Here is a 19,371-nt window from a genome sequence, read left to right as displayed (position 1 = left end):
CATAACTCTGTGCAGGTATGTTCAATGCTTCTTAATTGTTATGCAGTGCCTAGATAGTAAAGTGATAAACACCTTAGAAATACCAGGCATATTGGTAGACATTAGATTAGAAAGATGTGAGAATATTAAAAGTATCTCGTGTGTCTGGTTTCAGGAAAGCAAATGGATGTATAAATAGATGAACAGAGGAAAAATCAAAAGACCTAATTAGGGCATTGAACTAGGTGTGGAAAGAGCAGATCCCAAATGATATACTGGGAACAATTTGGGGCATCATATTTCAGACAGTTTATTGAAGAACTAGAAAAGAGATAGTAAAGGACAACAGGGATGATAAAGGTTCTCTGAGTTTATAACTATGAGGATAAGTTAGGACAGTTCGGTTTAATTATAACTAATCAGAAAAGAGTTTATGAAGCAACATAACGGATGTATAAAATTCTGGTGGCTAGAAATAAGGTACATGTCCCAAAACAGATTTAGAAGCAAGAAATGATAGAAGGTAAAAGACTAATCAGTAAGAGAGTTTGTGGAAAAGTTTTTTAGATAGGGCTAGATCCACAAAGGGGACTGAGGCACAATAATGCAATGCCTAATGTTTAGGCACCTTGCTTCCTTTTGGAATCCACAGCCCCAAGTTAGGCACCCCTACTTACCCACCTAATAATGGGATTCACAAAAGCAAGAAAACTGAGAGGGGAGCAAATTAAGCTAGCCAACACAAAATGCAGAGGAGAGGAGATGTATGTTAAACACTGCACCTCTAAATCTGGGCTGTAGGGAGGCACCTCCCTCTGCTCAGGATACATGGCTGTGAATTCTCCAGGAGTTATGTGCCTAAGCCCTCTTTTGCACATGCACACATACAAAAAGGTGGCAGTGGTGCTCTTATTAACTTTTAGCCCAGTGTATGAAAGATGCATGTTCAAATTCCCCTTCTCCAGGGACAGGAAGGAGGGATTTGAAGCTAGGTCTCCCACCTTTCAGGGGAGTACTTTAACCACCAGACTATAGTGTAGTTGGGTAGGGTATCTTTTAATCTAGTGGTAACAGCTAATTTAGAGCCAATCATTTTGTATGTATAACTGGAAATATATGTTCCAATGTGCATTACTTTGCATTCATCAACATTGAATTTCATCTGCCATTTTGTTGCCCAGTCACCTAGTTTTGTGAGATCCCTTTGTAACTCTTCACAGTCAGCTCTGGTCTTAGCTATCCTGAGTAATTTAGTATTGTTTGCAAACTTTACTCACCTCACTGTTTATCCCACTTCCCAGACCATCTCTGAATAGGTTGAACAGCACAGGTGACAGTGCAGATCCTTGGGGGACACAGTTATTTACGTCTCTTCATTGTGAAAACTGACCATTTATTCCTACCCTTTGTTTCCTATCTTTTAACTAGTTACTGGTCAATGAGACGATCTTCCCTCTTATCCCAGGACTGGTTACTTTGCTTAAGAGTGAATGACCTTGTCAAAGGTTTTCTGAAAGTCCAAGTACAATATATAAACTGGATCACCCTTCCCTATATGCTTGTTGATACCCTCAAAGAATTCTAATAGATTGGTGAGACATGATTTCCTGGTACAAAAACCATGTTGACTCTTTCCCAACATATCGTGTTTATCTGTGTGTCTGATAATTCTGTTCTTTACTATAGTTTCAACCAATTTTCCTGGTACTGAAGTTACACTTGCCTGTAATTGCCAGGATTGCCTCTGGATCCTTTTTTAAAAATCAGCATTACGTTAGCTATCTTCCAGTCATCTGGTACAGAGGCTGATTTAAGCAATATGTTCCATACCACAGGTACCAGTTCTACAATTTCATATTTGAGTTCCCTCTGAACTCTTGGGTGAATACCATCTGGTCCTGGTGACTTATTACTGTTTTGTTTATATTTGTTGCAAAACCTCTAGTGACATCTCAATCTGGGACAGTTACTCAGATTTGTCACTTGAAAAGAATGTCTCAGGTGTGGGATCTGCCCCATATCCTCTGCAGTGAAGATGGATGCAAAGAATTCATTTTCTTCTCTGCAACAGCCTTGTCTTCCTTGAGTGTGCCTTTAGCACCTTGATCATACAGTAGCCCCACTGATTGTTTGGCAGGCTTCTTGCTTCGAAAGTACTTACAGTTTTTGTTCTTGTTAATTTTTGTGTCTTTTGCTAGTTGTTCAACTGCTTTTGGGGCAGGGCTTTCAACCCTTCAGCTCCCACAATTCTTTGCGTTACAGGCAAGCATTTTGAAAAAGGACTCCATTTCTTTCTCTAGTTTTCTTTTTCTTCCTGGCTTGGTGGGAAGGGATAGAGGAAAAAATTAAAGGTGAATCATGTACTTTAAAAAAGTATAGCTAAGTCAGCGCTTCCTTTCCAAAGCGATCATGCTCCTGCTGTGACTGCCTTTATATGCATGCTCTTCAGACAGCCCTGCTTCTAAGGGAAAGCTTGGTGGGTGTTGAGGCTGCAAATGAAAGACTACACACTTGTTTCTTCAAGATAAGCTGTAAAAATTCTCCTACAAAACGCTGCTAGCCTTTTAGAGCCCTGGATGATGCTTTTCCCAGAAAGAGAAAAATATTTTCATGACAAGGACTGTAGTATTGTTTTCCTCTAACTGAGGCCTTCATGCCCCATTATTTCCACTTGAATGAGATGCCTTCCAAGGGTCCTGTTTCAGCAGAGGAGAGAATGCTTTGAATACTCTCTATAGGGCTCCCCAGATAGCCAGAGAAAGGAAGATGGTACCTGTTCATCCAAACCAAGAACTCCATTCTAGGGGAGGAGAAGCAATTTCCAGCCTGTTCATGCCCTGAACCTGCAGGCTCCACAGCAGCCCACAGGGCAGGGGCTTAGCACCCTCTTCACCCCACCCCAGGTCCTGCCCCCAGGGAGCACGGGGCTGCTCCTTTCTCCTAGGCACGTTCCCCTACTGAGCCACCTCTCTGGCCAGCTTCACTGAAGCCCCTGCAGTCAGGTTCCTTGGGCCCTGGTGCACAATGCATCCTGAGGACTTAACCCCTTCCTGCCCATGCTGTAGCCAAAGGCGGCTGGGCTATGTCAGTGGCCAGGTCATCTCTCCCCCGACCCCCACTTCCCTGTGGCTGGAAGCAGTTCCCATCCCTTCCCTCCCACACAGTGCTGAATGGCTGCTGCTGTCCACATTCTGGTGTGAACCCTGGCAGAAATCTGAGGAGGGGGGGACATGTGACTCTCCGTGCCCCCATGTGTTGCCTTGGGAAGACGTGGCGCCAGGTACCAGGAGAGACGGGTCCGTCCCGGGGGCCCAGGCAGTCATGGAGGGCAGAGAGCGCTGGGCAGGGAGGGTCGGTCACCCTCCCTGTGTGAGAGAGAGGGGTGTGTGTGTGTGTGTCATCTCTCCCTGTGTGTGTATGTGGGGGGAGTAAGTGTGTGTGTGTCACCCCTCACCATGTGAACCCTAAAGCCTTAAAGATTAAGAAGGTAAATAAAAAAGAATCCAACTCCACAGTATTTCTTTTTAACAGGCTCAGTCAACTTGATGTTAATTTGAACGTTTGTACTGCATAGTTTGGATTGATTGCTGTTGAAGTTGCTTGAATATGAGTAATTTTACTAGGTGTCCCATATTCAGCATAAGGAAATATGGTCACCCTAGAAATAAACAAAGATATTGAAGCTATATTGCCTAAATTCCTCAATCCTTGTTGTCTCAAATAAAGTTACTGAGAATGTGCTCAAGATTTGTTTGTCAACTCTTCTCAGAATTCTTGCTCAGGCTTCTAGCTGTCTGTCAGTTATCCTTTATTATTATTTTATTATTAAATGCTTTGAAGAGCTTATAGTGATTTATTCTTTGTAATCAGCTATACTGATTAGATTATCTTTTCTCCTACATTGCTCATTTACTTTGGTTGCCAAAGTAGGTTTTGTTATTTGCTCGAAGGAAGCAGAGATGGAACTAAAAGAAAGAAAATGGTGTAACTGTTCAGGATCAGGAGGGCTGAACGTTTAGCTAAAGCTCATACTAAATCTGACACTATAAGGGTCTGGAACCTGAGGAAGAAAAACTAAAATGTATAAAAAGAAAGTCACCAGATTAATTTAAAATAATGATTATGAAAAGTAAAACATTAAACTATCGGGGGGAAAGGATTCCTCTTGTCTACTTTTTTCTATTACTTGTCCAGGTAGCTGCTGTGAATTATTTAACAGAAATACATTTTCAGCAAAACAAACATTTTAAATGTCTTTTAATAGTTACAATTGAAAAGATCTATAATAGCAGTAGCATGCTGCATTGTGGATAATAGTGGGCAACTGGTATGCATATTTGTGGAATGATTGAACTCCCTTGGCTTTCCAATTTGTGCCTCACTTCACAATTTAGGCATATATCAATGATCCATTTGTGAGCTATAAGCTAGATCAACAAAGAGATTTAGGTTCCTAAGTCCAAAATTTAGATCCTCAACCCACCCACACATCCAGCTACTGCCTAATCTTGTAGGCACCTAAATTCCCTAGGGGCCTAAGTTATGCTGGTAAAGTCCCCATGGTGCCTAGATTTCTGCACCTAAGTCCTGACACTATTGTGCAGTCTGGCATCTAAGCCCTGGTGGTATCTTCAAAATAAGGACTCTGCTTCTTACCTTGCCTACAGGGCCCAATCTGGTGGGCAACCTACAATATCAGGCCCCATACAAACCCCAGTTGAGGAAGGGGTGGTGTCTCCCTCCCATCCGATGCACTGTCTCAGTGGTTAGACAACTGATGAGCTTTTGGGGGCCCTGGATTCAAGTCCCCAATTTGCACGATTTGGAGCAGGGACTTGAAACCAGGTCTTCCACTTTCTAGATGAGAGGCCTAATCATCCTGCTACAATCATCCTCACTCTCCGTCTAGCCCAATGAATATTTACATATTTGGAGAGACTGAAAGACCCATCCTCTATGCTAGTGGTTAGAGCACCCACCAAAGAGATGGGAGACCTTAGTTCAAATCCCTATTCCAAACCAGGCAAAGTGGGGATTTGAACCTGGCTCACCCACATCCTGGATGAGTGTTTTAACCATTGGGCTATAGAGCTACTACCACCATTTTTTGTGAGAAAAGGCTAACCTTGTTTACCCACCTTAGTCCAGGAGATAGTCTGTAGCTGTGAATCCCGAGTGGAGTGAAGCACCTCTTCTCCAGAGATAGACATCTAACTCCCTTTGAGGAGCATGGTATACGCCACACCCCACTCATTGGCATTTTCTATTGGCAAGCTTAAGCAGTTCTCCGCTCAGTGTGCTAGCTTTTGTGAACACGATTCTTAGGTGCCTAATTCTCCCCATGCGTTGTGTAGTGTGCCTCGGTGCGTAATTCGGGGCTGAGGATTCCACAAGGTGGCGAGGCACCTAAATGTTAAGCTTGCAGTGCTAAGTCTCCTTTGTGCATCTAACCCTATGTTCTCACTGTTGTAGTTGAAAAAATATCTGAACTATCCTGATATTAAATTGTCACTAGAGCTGGGGGAATAAATCCTGTTGAATTATATAAGTTCAGCTTCACTGACTTGAATTGGAATTATAACTGCGTAATCGAGAAGAAGTTAGTTGGGGAGCTTTTAATACCTCCATACTCAGTAAAATTAATTGTTTGCCAGCTTTGTGGAGAGGCGCTTGTTGATGGCTAGCATTCAGTTTTTCATCTGCCCATGGTGCATGAGTAAGGCCTTGTCTTCACTAGGAAAAATAGGTATGTTCTTAACTCAAGTTATCCAACTTGAGTTAACTAACTTGAAGTAAAATCCTTCTGAAGACAAGGCAGTTTGTAGTTTATACACAAGTTAGTAAATTGAGTTAAAGATTTACTTGTGTGAAAACTACAGATTGTTTTCTCTTCAATTGCTTTACTTAGAGTTAGTTGCCATGTGTTAGCTAACTCAAGTTACAGACACAACCTAAGAAGCAAAAACACACCATGACTTGTCTACATAACAGTTTTTGTACTGCTTTAACTATATCAGTTCAGAAACTGGGTAGGTAAAACCCTTCCATTCCTTAGTGAAGACACAGTTATATTGGTATAAAAGTGCTTATATCAGTATAGATTATTTCCTTATATTTCTCAAGCTTTTATGAAGCCTTACATTAAAGGAAAGATTTCCATGATTTTTAAAACTGTCAGTGGAAATTCTTCAAAGGCGTAACATTCACCTGAAGTGTTTTCATCCCAAATTTTCTACTAATTCCTAGTTTGGATTAAATTTCAGTTGTTTTGCTTTATTCTAGTTAGTAATTATGCATGATTTTTCCTCTTCTGCGTGTATGCATTGATATACCCAAGTGTGTGAAGTGGTTTGTGAAGGACAATACTGTACTCAAGATGAGGGAATGTTATGCTAAATCTCCACTTCTCACAACTGTCAGTTGATGATAGGAGGAAATGTTAATAATATCACTTTCTTGGTGTGAAGTTGTAGGTTGCACACAATTAGAAGGACTAGGATTCTAGTCTATCTATCCGTCTATGATTGGGTTTTCTATTCCTATCCATCACTGTAGTAGCTGAACACTTTCTGCCTAAAATAGTTTAAGAATAGCAAAGTTCTTAATGGACTTCTTGGAGTCCTCATTTTTCAGGTCACATGAGCAGAATTAAGGCTGGTTTGGGAATATGTTATGTATGTTTTTTTTAACATATGTCCACTGATTAAAGATATGGTGTAACATGCAATCATATTAGAATATTTATGTATCCTTCCTTAATTTTTCCTTTCCTATTCTTTTTTCATGCTCAAACCAAAATACCCAAACCTGGGTGTCTAAAGTTAAGGCACCTAAATCTATATTTAGAAGCCTAAATAAGGCACTGATGCTGCAGACACTTACCCATATACTTAACTGTATGTAGGTGAGTAGTCCCATTTTGTTTAGTGGGATTACTCAGATGAGCAAAATTAAGCATATGCATGTGTGCTGCAGGAGGGGTGGGGGCGGGCCTAAGGGTACATCTACACAGGGATAAAAGACCTGCAGCTGGCCTGGGTCAGTTGGCGTGGGTTTGGGTTGCAGGGCTAAAAATTTCTGTGTAGATGTTCGGACTCGGGCTGGAGCCCAAGTTCTGGGACCCTTCACCCTCACAGAACTCAGTGATTTTTTAGCTCCGGAGCCTGAGCCCTGCAAGCCTGAGTCAGCTGACCCAGGCCAGCCATGGTTTTTTTTAATCCCTGTGTAGACATAGCCTAAGTGGCTTGATTTTCAAAAGTACTGTACCCTCAGCTCCACTTGACTCCCCAAGAAAATAGATATCTCATTTACCTTTAGGCCCCCAGGTTGAAAAAAATTTTGGCCTTACATTTTTTTAAAATGTTACATGTTTTACTGAATGTTCATTTGTAACTTATAGTTACTCAAGTATTTTGTCTGTTACCTAACTCGTTTACAATTCAGTTTCAGTTGAGGAGATAAAGTTGATAGGCCTTTAAAGAAAAGTGGTTTTTAAGGATCAATTTGAATGAGGAGAGAGTAGCATTGTATTATTCTGAAGGATGTAAATACAAAGGAGGGAAATGGCTGATTTAGGGTGGTCCATTGTGATATAATTAGGAGCAATGGGATGAAGTTAAGCAAAGAAAAATGTAGTCTGATTATCAGAAAGAATGTCCTAATATATATTAGTCTATGAGAATATTTTCTTAAGGGTATTAATGGGAGCTCCAGCATGCAAGAAATTTAAAAGTCATCTGGACAAAGAATATATTATAAGAAACACAGTTGCAATGGCCCCTAGAAGATTGACAAGATAAGTATTTTCCATATCTAGTTTCTATGGTTCTTCATAGGTATTTGGAATGAGAGCTGGTGAGTCTGCTTTCGAATAGAGAGAAGCGAGGTGAGTGAGGTAATATCTTTTGTTGGACAGCTTCTGTTGGTGAAAGAGACAGACTTTTAATCTCAGACAGAACTCTTCTTCAGGACCTAAAGAAGAGCTCTGTGAAAGCTCGAAAGTCTGTCTCTTTCACCAATAGAAGTTGTCCAGTAAAAGATACTACTTCACCCACCTTGTCTTTCTAATATCCTGGGACCAACATAGCTACAACAACACTGCAAACAACAGTTGGAATACAGAGGGCAGCCAAAAGCTTTTAGCCACTTATACTTTCCTGCCAAAGATCACCTTCCATAAAACTGAATTCCTTTAAAGAAGGTGCCATACTGTCAGCACATCTGTCTCGGGAAAGGAAAGGAAGAGCTGAGGGAGGAGGATGGCTGTTCATTAATTGCATCATATTGAGCTTCAGGGCAGACATGTACTTGAGACAGCCAAAAGGTGGAGATTTCGGGGTTCCTCAAAAAAACAAAACAAAAAGAAACAAAAGCCACCCCTCCCTGTGGCAATACAAAGTGTTTTACAGAAAAGGCAGAAGGACAAAACCAAGAAGCTCTGGAGATTTGATAAATTCCTTTTCAGGAGGGCTCAACTTTGAAAGCTTCATATATCTAAATCACAGCCATCTTGGTATCTTTATACTAAGAATCTTGCTGAAAATCAGAGCAGTATATCATTTGCACAAGGAATTTAAACAAAAAAGAAAAGATTGTCACCCTTAGATAACATATCAAGGAGCAAATAAACCATGATCCAGGTTCTATGATGGTAATCAATAACTACAAATGTAATCTCCTGTACAAAAAGGCAACATCCTTGCAAATATGAAGATTTTCATACAAGCTAAAGTCTTCCATTGATGTCCTGAGAACAAAATCATAAGATTTGTATGGATCAAGGTTTGTCTTAGATACAGTTTCAGCCATGCAGATCTTACTAAGGTAAAATTGCCATTGAGAAAAAAGGGAATTTTTCCTGAGTAAAACTGTAGGATTCAGCTGATAGGCAGGCATTGATCTGGCACAAACTTCATTAACAAGATGATGTGTTGCAGACCCAGTATCATGATCTAAAATATACACCATGACCTTATAATCTTGTGATATTTTAGTTTGTGACATCTGGAATTATTTTCACACTGTATTGTATTTTAGATGTCAAAGAGGTAGAAAACTTATTGGAGATTTTAAAACAATGGGCAAACCTTAGCTAATCTTGAAGCTTCCCTGCTCAGTGAATGAGACCTAAATTACTGCAGTTTATATTTGAATGGAATTAACAAATCTGTTTACTGTATGTATATGTTAATTTTTTACTGCTGATAGGTGGGGAGACCTCTATCTTGAATGGAAGTCTTGAATTAAAGTCTGATAATGAATCAATTTTGACAAAGCCATGCACAGGTAGGAACTTATTTAAGTAGAGTCCTTTCCAAAAAGAAGGATTGTACACCTTGATGAAGTGAAAGCTACACCTTTTTTTGGAAAGCTGCTTAGGTTTACAAAAATTGGAGAGATCTCCTCCTTAAAACGCAACAAGATAAAATAAAATGTGACTTCTTATATGTACATCATCTTCTTTCAAGGAATTCTAAGAGTAATCAGAGCACCCTAAATTCTAGTTTTAGGCACTGTTGAAAATCTCCCCCTAGATTCTTTTAAAAAAGAAATATGGTTCTCCCAGTTCAAGAGATCAGAGCTAGCCTTAGACACAGATGATATAGACAACTGCCTCTGGAGTAGAATGTCTAAATAGATGCCAGTATAGTTTCTTCCTGTGATCAAAATATTTTATTTTACATATCTGTTTCAATTTCATTTAATGTGAATATCTTTTTACTGTAGGTGCACATGCACTACAAAATAAACAAATATCAGCTCAAAAATTCTTCCTCACCCATCTCATTCAGCCCCAGATTAACAAATACCACGCCGCTTAACCCAGTCCTTCCTCATAAAACTGGGAGAACAGATGGGACTTGCAGCATGTAACTCTGTTACAAGAAGGGGGAAGCAAGTTCCATAGTTGAAGGCCTCTCACTGAAAACACCTTACCAACAGCTCCCTCCTGTTTAAACCAGGAGGCTTTTAGCTAAAGTGCTTTAGCAGATCTCACTTTAAGTTACCACAGTACATGGGGAAGAATTTAATTTTAAATCAAACTAAAGTATTTATAGGTGCTTTGTGGTGAGATTCCTACTTTGAACTAAGTGCCTCAGAATCCTTCAATCTTTTGTGCTCACCACCCTGATACTCTTTGGAGCACTGCTGCAGCTGGTACAAAGAGTTCCAGAGCTCATTTGGGAAAGGTGTGTGGGGCATGGGATACCAATGCACTTAGCAATAGCGTTGCAAATGACAAATATCTCTTGTAATTGGACTTGTTAGGAATATTGGACAATGTAGAGGTGATTGGGGGTCAAAGTTTCTTCTCTTTCTGTGCATAATTCACATGCACAACTGCAAAGAAAAGGTCGGAACAAGGCACATTGTTTTCTTTAAGCTTTGGACATACCAGTATTGTTTCAACTAGGGAGTGAGCCAAAGTTCACTGAAGTCAATAGAACAATTCTCACTGACCTCAGTTGGCTTTGAATCAGACCCCTCATGATATGAGAGATGCACAACCAAACATTTACTACCCAATCATCAGAAACCTGCGCCTGTGGTGGGGAAAGGGAGAAGGAATGGTTAGTGAAATACTTTGCTCATAATTCAGTTTAAAAGTAGTAGAGATGGGCACTCATGAGGGTATTTTCTTGTCTTTAGACAATGTGTTGTATTAACATTCTTATTGTTATTTTTAATTAATAATTCACTCTCTACAAAAACCATATATCTACTGGAAATATAAGAACGCTCAAGAGAGAATGGGAGGAAACCTGCCTAAGAAGAAATCAGACTGGAGGAATGAAAATAAATACTAGTAGCTGTCAAATTTACGCTGTTTAATTGTTCTTATCTAAAAATTAGAAATTTCACCTCTGGAACCCATAGATCAAAAGTGAAATGATCTTGTGGGGTGATTATGTAAGATAATAATACTTAAGTATTTAGTGATTATCTTTGTAAAGCACTTTGAACTGATTAACTCAACTAATTTAAACTAAATGAATTAAATATGTACAGTTAGCACAGTTTTTGGAATGTCTAGATTCTTGTCTGCCAATCAGAGGGTGGAATATGTTTTTCTAACAACCTCTAGAAGTATTTAGATTAAGCAAGGAATGTGGTAAACACCCATTGGATTGAGCTAGATGATAATAGCAGGCTCATAGTTAAGCAAGAATTTTTAAAAAGATTGGCTACTTACATGAATAATAGTTAATTTATAGTTAAATCAGCTTGGACAAAAATACAAGGGTTATCAATCTTCATGCATCAGAGCATAAACAGGTCACTATCTGGGGTCAGGAAGAAAATGACCCTGATGGTAATAGCACTACGGGCTTAAGTCCTTTGCTGAGGGCAGAGGGTTACACTTTCCTATGCAATGACTGACTGGTCATTACAAGACAAGATAGACTAAATGGACATTTGTTCCTATGTTTCATCTGTTATTTCCTTAACAGGAACAAAATATATTGTCTGGTACTGAGAACATGTATGAACTGCTAGATGATGAGACAAGATTTAAAGAGGCCTTTATATGATATACAGATTTTTGTAAAGGAACCATGAACCAAAATGGCATCTGTATAAAGGGGGGTGGAATAAAAAAAAAGAAGGGCAAGTGTTCTAAGGGCATCCAGTGGGCAGAGCACATTGGGGGAAACAGACTTGCATCAATCCAGAAAAGAAAAGCAAACACCTCCTCCCCCCCAAAAAAATACAGAAAAGGAAGTTTTAGACCATTAAGAACCAACTTACTTGATATTTGTTTCTGTGTTAATTGGTTTGAGAGAACAGAAGAATGGGATAGATATTAATATTAATTATTATAGTATATTATTATAACATTGTAGTATAATACTAATTAGTATTTCTACTGCAACTTTCCTCTGTTGATCTCAAAGCACTTTACAAAGATTTGAAAACATCATCACAAGACCTACTGAAGTACAAAGATATTACAGACTTGCCTGAGGTTGCAAAACAAGTCTCTGGAGGAGGTGGGACTAGAGCCCAGGTCTCCTGACTCCTATTCTCTTGCCCTTGCCAACAGACCTCATTGCTTCCTATAGGACTAACTTCAGTAGAGTAGTGCAAGGTAGGGCAAAAAACAAGAGCAAGTTAAGTTTATTGAGCTCAAAATGGATATTCATCCTCTTTAAGGGCAGGTAGTATTTCCATTTCCTCCTCCATCAGAGTTCTGTATGTGAGGAGGAGGGACCAGCCTTAATTTGTACTCTGGCTCCCTGAGAAATCTACTGGGAGCTTCTTCAGTGAGCTGTTACAGACTCGCTGTTTCCCCTAAGTGCCCACTTTTCAAAAAGCGCTGCCCATTCATGTCACTGCATTGGCCCCTATGATCTCTTGACCCTATAGTGAAGTTTCAGCCACTGCAACCCCATCCCTTGGTGAACTTCTGGTCCTTCCACCATGTCTATCTATTTTTACAGCACCAATCACCATAGCCTCCAATCCCTCAGTAAGCCACCTGATTAAAGGTTTGCAGGTTGGGCCCTAGTTGTCATTGATATCATTATATTTATTTATTTAACATTTATACTGCCATAGTGCCTAGAAATCAACCAGATAAGGGTTTCATTGTATTAGATGCCATACAGACATAAAGAAAGTGACAATCACTGTCCCAAAAAGCTTGCAATTTAAAAAATAAGAAATAACAGATGGATGAGACAAACAAGCAGCTCAGGGTAGGGGCAGGAGTAAACAAGGTACCAAAAGTAATATGATGTGTGCAGCTGAGCAGTAATCATAAATTGCCACCTCGCTATTATCAAGTTGCAACATAATGAATACATTAGGAAGAGGTGAGTTTTGAAGAAGAACTTGAATGAGGATAAAGTGGCGGGATGATGGATTTTGACTGCAGGCTTTTCCCACACCTAAGGAGCAACATAAGAGACATGGAGAATCGGATGATCAAGGCTAGCATCACCGATAAGGTAAAATGCTGGACAGGTAAGACAGAGGTAAGTCATAAGGGGTTTGAAAGAAAGAACAGGACATTTGTGTTTGATGTGGTAGAAAAGAGGTAACCAGCAGAGAGACTTAAAGATGGGGAAAAGCAGAAACACACCTGCTGGGAGTTTAAAAAAATCCAAATTGTAGTTCAGTTTAAGACCCTTTCCTCAGGGTAGGCTTTATTAACAGTTAATATTCCAAAACAGGATCAAAATAATGCAGAACACTTGGTAACAGCCACCACAGCCTTTCCAGCTTTCAGCAAACTCAGAAGGGAAGAAGATACACTCTGCAACAGCTTCCACTTTCCTTTTATAATGCCAACCCAGATCACCCATGTGATGGGCAGGGAACCTGAAAGTTCTTGTAACCTCTTACATGTTGGAACTTAGGAAGTGCCTTTATACCTCATCAAAACAGTGTGACCCTGACATAGTCAAAGCAACAAGCCAGGAAAATTATCTTAGCAGCAACGTTTTGAAGGGACTTGAAAAGGGCAAGTTTGCAAGCAATAAGGCCATGGAGGCCATTACACTAGTCAGGGCTGGCTCCAGGCACCAGCGTTCCAAGCAGGTGCTGGGGGCGGCACTGTGAAAGGGGCGGCAGTCCGTGTGCCATCAGGGTGGCACACATCTTTCCGCGGTAGCCGCAATCCAGCAGCAGCTTTACTCTGTAGGCTGTGCCACGGTGGCAATTCGGCGGCAGCTTCTGTCTTCAGACCGCCTGCTTGGGGCGGCAAAAACTGTAGAGCCGGCCCTGACACTAGTCCAGGCATGAGATGCTCAGGACTTAGCTGGCTATCAAATACTGTAATTCTTACTGCCTTTTGTACAATAAAGAACTAAAATATTCCTATTTTATATTTACCTTGGTGGTGGAGTTGGTAGTCAAAGGGAAAAAGTATTGAGAGAGTAGAATGAAGAAACAAAACAGGGAGAGAAAAATTAATTTGGTTTTACAAAACCTGCTCTCAGGCTTCAAATGCCTTTCTAGAAGTCTTAATGTTATGTGACATCTAAATGCCAATATGATGTTGATTTTAAGACAATAATTGCTCAAATTCACTAGTTCTGAAATGCCCTTTCTGGGAAGGGAGGCACTCTGCATCCCAAGAAGTGAGCTGTAGCTCACAAAAGCTTATGCTCAAATAAATTTGGTAGTCTCTAAGGTGCCACAAGTACTCCTTTTCTTTTTGCAGATATAGACTAACACGGCTGCTACTCTGAACTCTGTGTCTGATTCACTATAGCCTTACATCTTGTATAGTCATTTACACCAGTGTAAAGTGGGTGTTAATTATTACCATTTTGATTTGGTAGCCTTTTACATTCACTTTATACTAGGCTAGTGTAAATAGCTGTACAAGATTCAGGGCAATGGTGAATTGGTGCCATATAAATGCAGATTAGTGTTATTATGGCAATTTTGGGTTTTAGTTGTAATTTCCAAATATTTTGGGAAATTACTTTTTTACTGTGCGAACTATTATGGAGGAAGAGATGACCGCTAATTTTGTTTTATTAGATATTTTTGATCTCTGAACCACTAGCTTTTCAATGAAGCCTAACGTCCTCTTGCAGGCAAAAGTCCCATTGACTGCAGTTGGAGTTAGAGATCAGGACCAATGGAGGTATAAGAAAATAGGTAGAAGGTATGTTAAAGCCTTAAACTTATAGGGGTGACCTTGCACTCTGTGTACCCCAAACTCCCATTGTCTCCACTGGGCGTAGAATAGACTCACTCCCCCGCCCCACCCCCAACAGATGATAATCCTGGGCAGATTTAAAGAGTAAACAATCCTTCTTCCCTTCCCCCACCCTTCACAACCCATTATGCCTCCTCCTTTTTGCACTTTTAAAAGAAATAGGTTGCTACAGTGGTGGATGCATCCGATGACTTGAGCTGTAGCTCAGGAAAGCTTATGCTCAAATAAACTGGTTAGTCTCTAAGGTGCCACAAGTCCTCCTTTTCTTTTTGGTTCTTATTCTGTCATCCCAGTTGCACCAGCTGGCCTATGCAAAGATACTCCGTTTAACTAGCAGGATACTTCTTGGCAAGGTTACTGTGGCCTTGAAAAAAATAGGAGAGAAATCCTGGGATTGACTTTTAAAACAAAATATATTTGTCTTGACAGCCCTGTTAATCTATCTTTCAGGCAGCCTTTCTTTAGAGCTTGTGTGGGGAGTGTAAAATATTTTTAGGTCCCTCCCCACTGGTGTTACCTACTCCAGCTCCTTCTGAAGTCAGTGGAAGTTTTGTCATTGACTTCAATGAGAGAAGAATGAGGCCTCAAGTATTTACAGTGACTTAAAAAAACAAGTAGAGGACTTTGCAGACCTCAAGTAAAGCTTCAGAGTAACAGCCGTGTTAGTCTGTATTCGCAAAAAGAAAAGGAGGACTTGTGGCACCTTAGAGACTAACCAATAAGTAAAGCTCTGATTGAATCAATGAGAGTTTTGCCCGCGATCAAAAATGCAAGCCAGGCACCTACATAAGTCCTACCATCCAAAACACCTCGTGTGAAAGTAGAAAGCATTTTATTTACTCTGTTTGGCTACTTGACATGCAACTGTTTTCTGAACTGTAAAAAAAGACTTTTAAAGGGCAGCAGTCATATGCCTCTAAAATTAAAAAACAAGAGCATGAAACATAATTACTCATCTTTATTAACCGAAAATAAATACATCAAGACATTGGAGGGTTTTGTACATTGTAATTTTGATAGTTTGGACATATGTTTATAGGGGAACGTATCCCAGTTAGGACATATGTTCCTGAGTTTGATTAGGACACATGTTAGTAAATTTGGGGAATTTCTGAATCATGTGAATAATTTTGCTTGATTTACACTGAGAATTAAAATCAAATATTTATTGGTTTGAAGAAAATGTTCAGTAAAGGCACACTAAGACTACAACAATAAAGGAACTGAGGTTTCTAATTAAAAAGATGTGGGCACATTTATCGAGCACATATATTCTACATTGGTAATTCTGAACTGGTTGATATCAACAATGTTTGCCTTCAGTTTCAAAGGGAAGGCAAGGGACATGTCTAGAGACACAACTTGTATAAAAATATAAACTGAAATTACTTTTAAACGTCTAAGGCTAGTCAGGAGAAAACAGACCTTTATTTTTAAGATCTAGAACATCTTGACACTTCTAATTTGCACTTTAATTGGACGATTTAATTAATAGCCCGGTTTTTGTTGTTGGTCTTTTTGATTGTTTTTAAGTCTGCATTAAATCAATCCTGGATCCGGGGGGAAAAAACTATTTGGGAGTAGGAAGACTGATCTGGGGGAAAGAACGATGTACATTCTACATAATCCTGCATCGCAAGCTGAAAAATAGCAAAACAAATACTCCAGATATTTATTTACTCACTGATTCTTAGCATTTCCAGTTGGGCTATATTATATATTTATTGGTTACTATCAAGGGGGGATAATAATGGCATGCTCGGTTTATCATGATCGCTATTATTTCCATGGCAGTCTTCTTCACAGAACCGTATACCTAAGGTGATGATAATGCAGATGCAGACAGACAGATCCCATGAACCTAGGGGGAACAGCTGGAGGCTCGTACTCGCCCAGTGTAAGAAGGAAGGTATTGCTATAAATTGGGAGTCTTTATAGCTGTTCGGCTGGAGGAAGTTTTTGGCTGTAAACTGTCATGCACTGCAGCTCTCGGTGAAAAGGCTGTGAAAGTGGGGAGTTTTCTCTCCTGAGAACCAAAGTGCAATTAAGATCAGAAAGGAGAAGCAGGGCAGAGGGGGAAAATAATAATAATAATAAAGAAGAGGGCACAAATAGCTGCCCAGGAAAAATCTTCGTATTTTCCCTATCTCTCCCAAAATATACACAGATCTCCCACAGCACTCATCTTTATGTTGTTTAAAAAAACCCCAAAACTGCAGGCATTCTTTTGATCATTTGTAACTTAAATCCGGGAAGACTGTTTAAAAACTGTCAGCTAAATCTTGGGATATTCCTTAGTTCTTTGGGACTAAATGGGGAAGCCACTTACTAAAACATATATTATAAAAGTGAAATATGCAAAGTGAAATAAATTCCATCTTCCTTTTGAACGGTAAATTAGAGAAAATGAAAACATCTCGTGATACTACGTGCAAAATTTAATAATAATGTTCAAAGCATGTATATTGCCAGTGGTATTTGAGCTTTCCTTATATGTATTGTTCTTCTTTAAAATAGAAGAAATTAGAAATATTTTAATTCTGAATCGTCAATAACAATGTTTTTTTATTAAATTTCAACCCATCTTAATATATAATCAAATCAAATCCAGTTTCCCTTTCATACCTAAATCCACTGAAAGAGGCGGGTCGCCTTCGATTCCGCTTGACTCTATTACTGTGTGCCAGATCTTCAGATGGTTCATCTGTAGGCATATTAGACCTGCCGAAGAATTTAGAACGAAATGTGTCCTACCCTGGATCCACTAGAATAAAGATCACTTCAGAAAACTTCGCAAAATCAGAATGTGTCGAAAGCAGAGAGAGGTTTTTTTGTAAAGATCTAAACTGAGCTGCGAAGCAGTACGGGCTGTGAAGGAGACTCCCTCATTTTGGATTAATTTTAAGAGTATCTTGAGGTGCAGGATTTTGCAGTGTTATAATAAGATGTTAGACATCCCATCCTTAAAAAAAATAACGCAGATTGTCACAGAGTGACAGCCTCGCATCGAGTTTCTGAGCTAGAGTGCGCGCATGCCTTTTAAAAGTAAAGTGTTGTTGTTTGTATGGAACACCCTAAGTCAAATCAGGGTGTGATGTTCGGCTGGTGGCAAGGATCTAGTGGAAATATTCAGAGCGGTGACTGTTTGGGCGTCTCTTCTTGCCCGCTCTTTGAAAACCTGCTTGTAGAGAAAGCTCGTTCCCCATCAGAAGTGGACTAGATGCGCTCAGTAAGCAAAGCGTGTCGGTTACAAAGGGTTTTTTTTAAAAAACTTGTGCAAAGACTCACCCAAAGTAGGGAAATGTCTTCACTCTATTTCCATAAAGGAGCAGAGAATGTTTGCATTCGCGATAATTTTTTTTTAAAGCAACACGATCGAGCAAAATAACATTAACTTGATCACCTCAGGTAGCTTTTTAAAAATACAACTTTGATTTCTAAACTTAAGAGGAAAAGAAAATGGGTGCAGAAATATATGATGTATTTGAAATTTGACTAATGTAGCAGTTTTATTCCTGAAATCAAGATGCGTGTATAGATGAGAAAAGTGGCTATCTATCTATCTACCTATCTATCCCGAAGATTAACTATTTTTGAATATAACTCTCCATACTAAACACTGGTTTCAACTTGTTCTTCCATAGACATTGCCATTGGCAGAGAAACTTTTCTTAAAAAGCAAACTTAAAAAAAAATCTCATTAAATCAGTTCAAATAAAACTAATATCCAGTATTTTGAATGTATGTTTGCATTATATCTTTTTTTTTTGAGAAATCCTTATTTTTACACTGCACTGCCTCCCCTCCCCTTCTTTTGCTCCTGTTTAAAGCGATTGTTATTGTTTAAAGAGACCCCATTGAACTATTTCCTGCTCATTGTCACCTCTCTCTCCCCCTCTCCCTCTATCCAGAGATTCTCACAGAAAGGTAATAAACTGTTCCCTCACACCACAGATCGCAGCACCTCCTGAGAATTCAAACCATTCCAAAGCATTAGTATGTTTCAAAATTTTCATTCTCTCACTCTGTATTTATTACGTCTTGGCCCGTGAGACTGACGGAAACTCTGAGGACTGGAAAGTTTTTCATTTAAAACACCACTCACCAGACTTTGATAACTCGTTTCAGAGTAGCAGCCCTGTTAGTCTGTATTCGCAAAAAGAAAAGGAGTACTTGTGGCACCTTAGAGACTAACCAATTTATTTGAGCATAAGCTTTCCTGAGCTACAGCTCACTTCATCGGATGCGATCCTCACTTAGAGTTACCGTTTTTTCATTTAAAACACACAAAGCCCTTTTTTTCCCCAATCCAACTATACACATTTGTCCTTGTTATAAAGGGGAGTGGGGGATTTAAGCCTCAATTTATCGATATAATGTTTATAAATATTTCCAATTTAAATGGAAATGGTATAATTAGATGGTTGTAAGCATCAGTCAGAGACAGAGCTACAGTCCTTCTAAAAAATGATCTGAGGTGGTCAGTACATTCTTTAGGTTGTGTGAAAGCAATAGTTCAATGAGATCATCAGACTGAGGTTGAGGGTTTATTTCAGAGAAGTGCTTTCTGGTCAGTTGCTTTTTAATTATTTTAAACATTTCTTGTCAACTTAAAATTGGCCTTATGCTAATTTTAATGTTCACATAGACAGGAATGCCACAATCTTTGACAATGTGAAAGTGAGGTTTCTGTTTTAAGAGGTGATACTTTTTCA

This window comes from Lepidochelys olivacea (assembly GCF_965140295.1).
Source record: "Lepidochelys olivacea isolate rLepOli2 genome assembly, chromosome: 3".
Classification (NCBI taxonomy): domain Eukaryota; kingdom Metazoa; phylum Chordata; order Testudines; family Cheloniidae; genus Lepidochelys; species Lepidochelys olivacea.
This window is presented reverse-complemented; position numbering follows the sequence as displayed.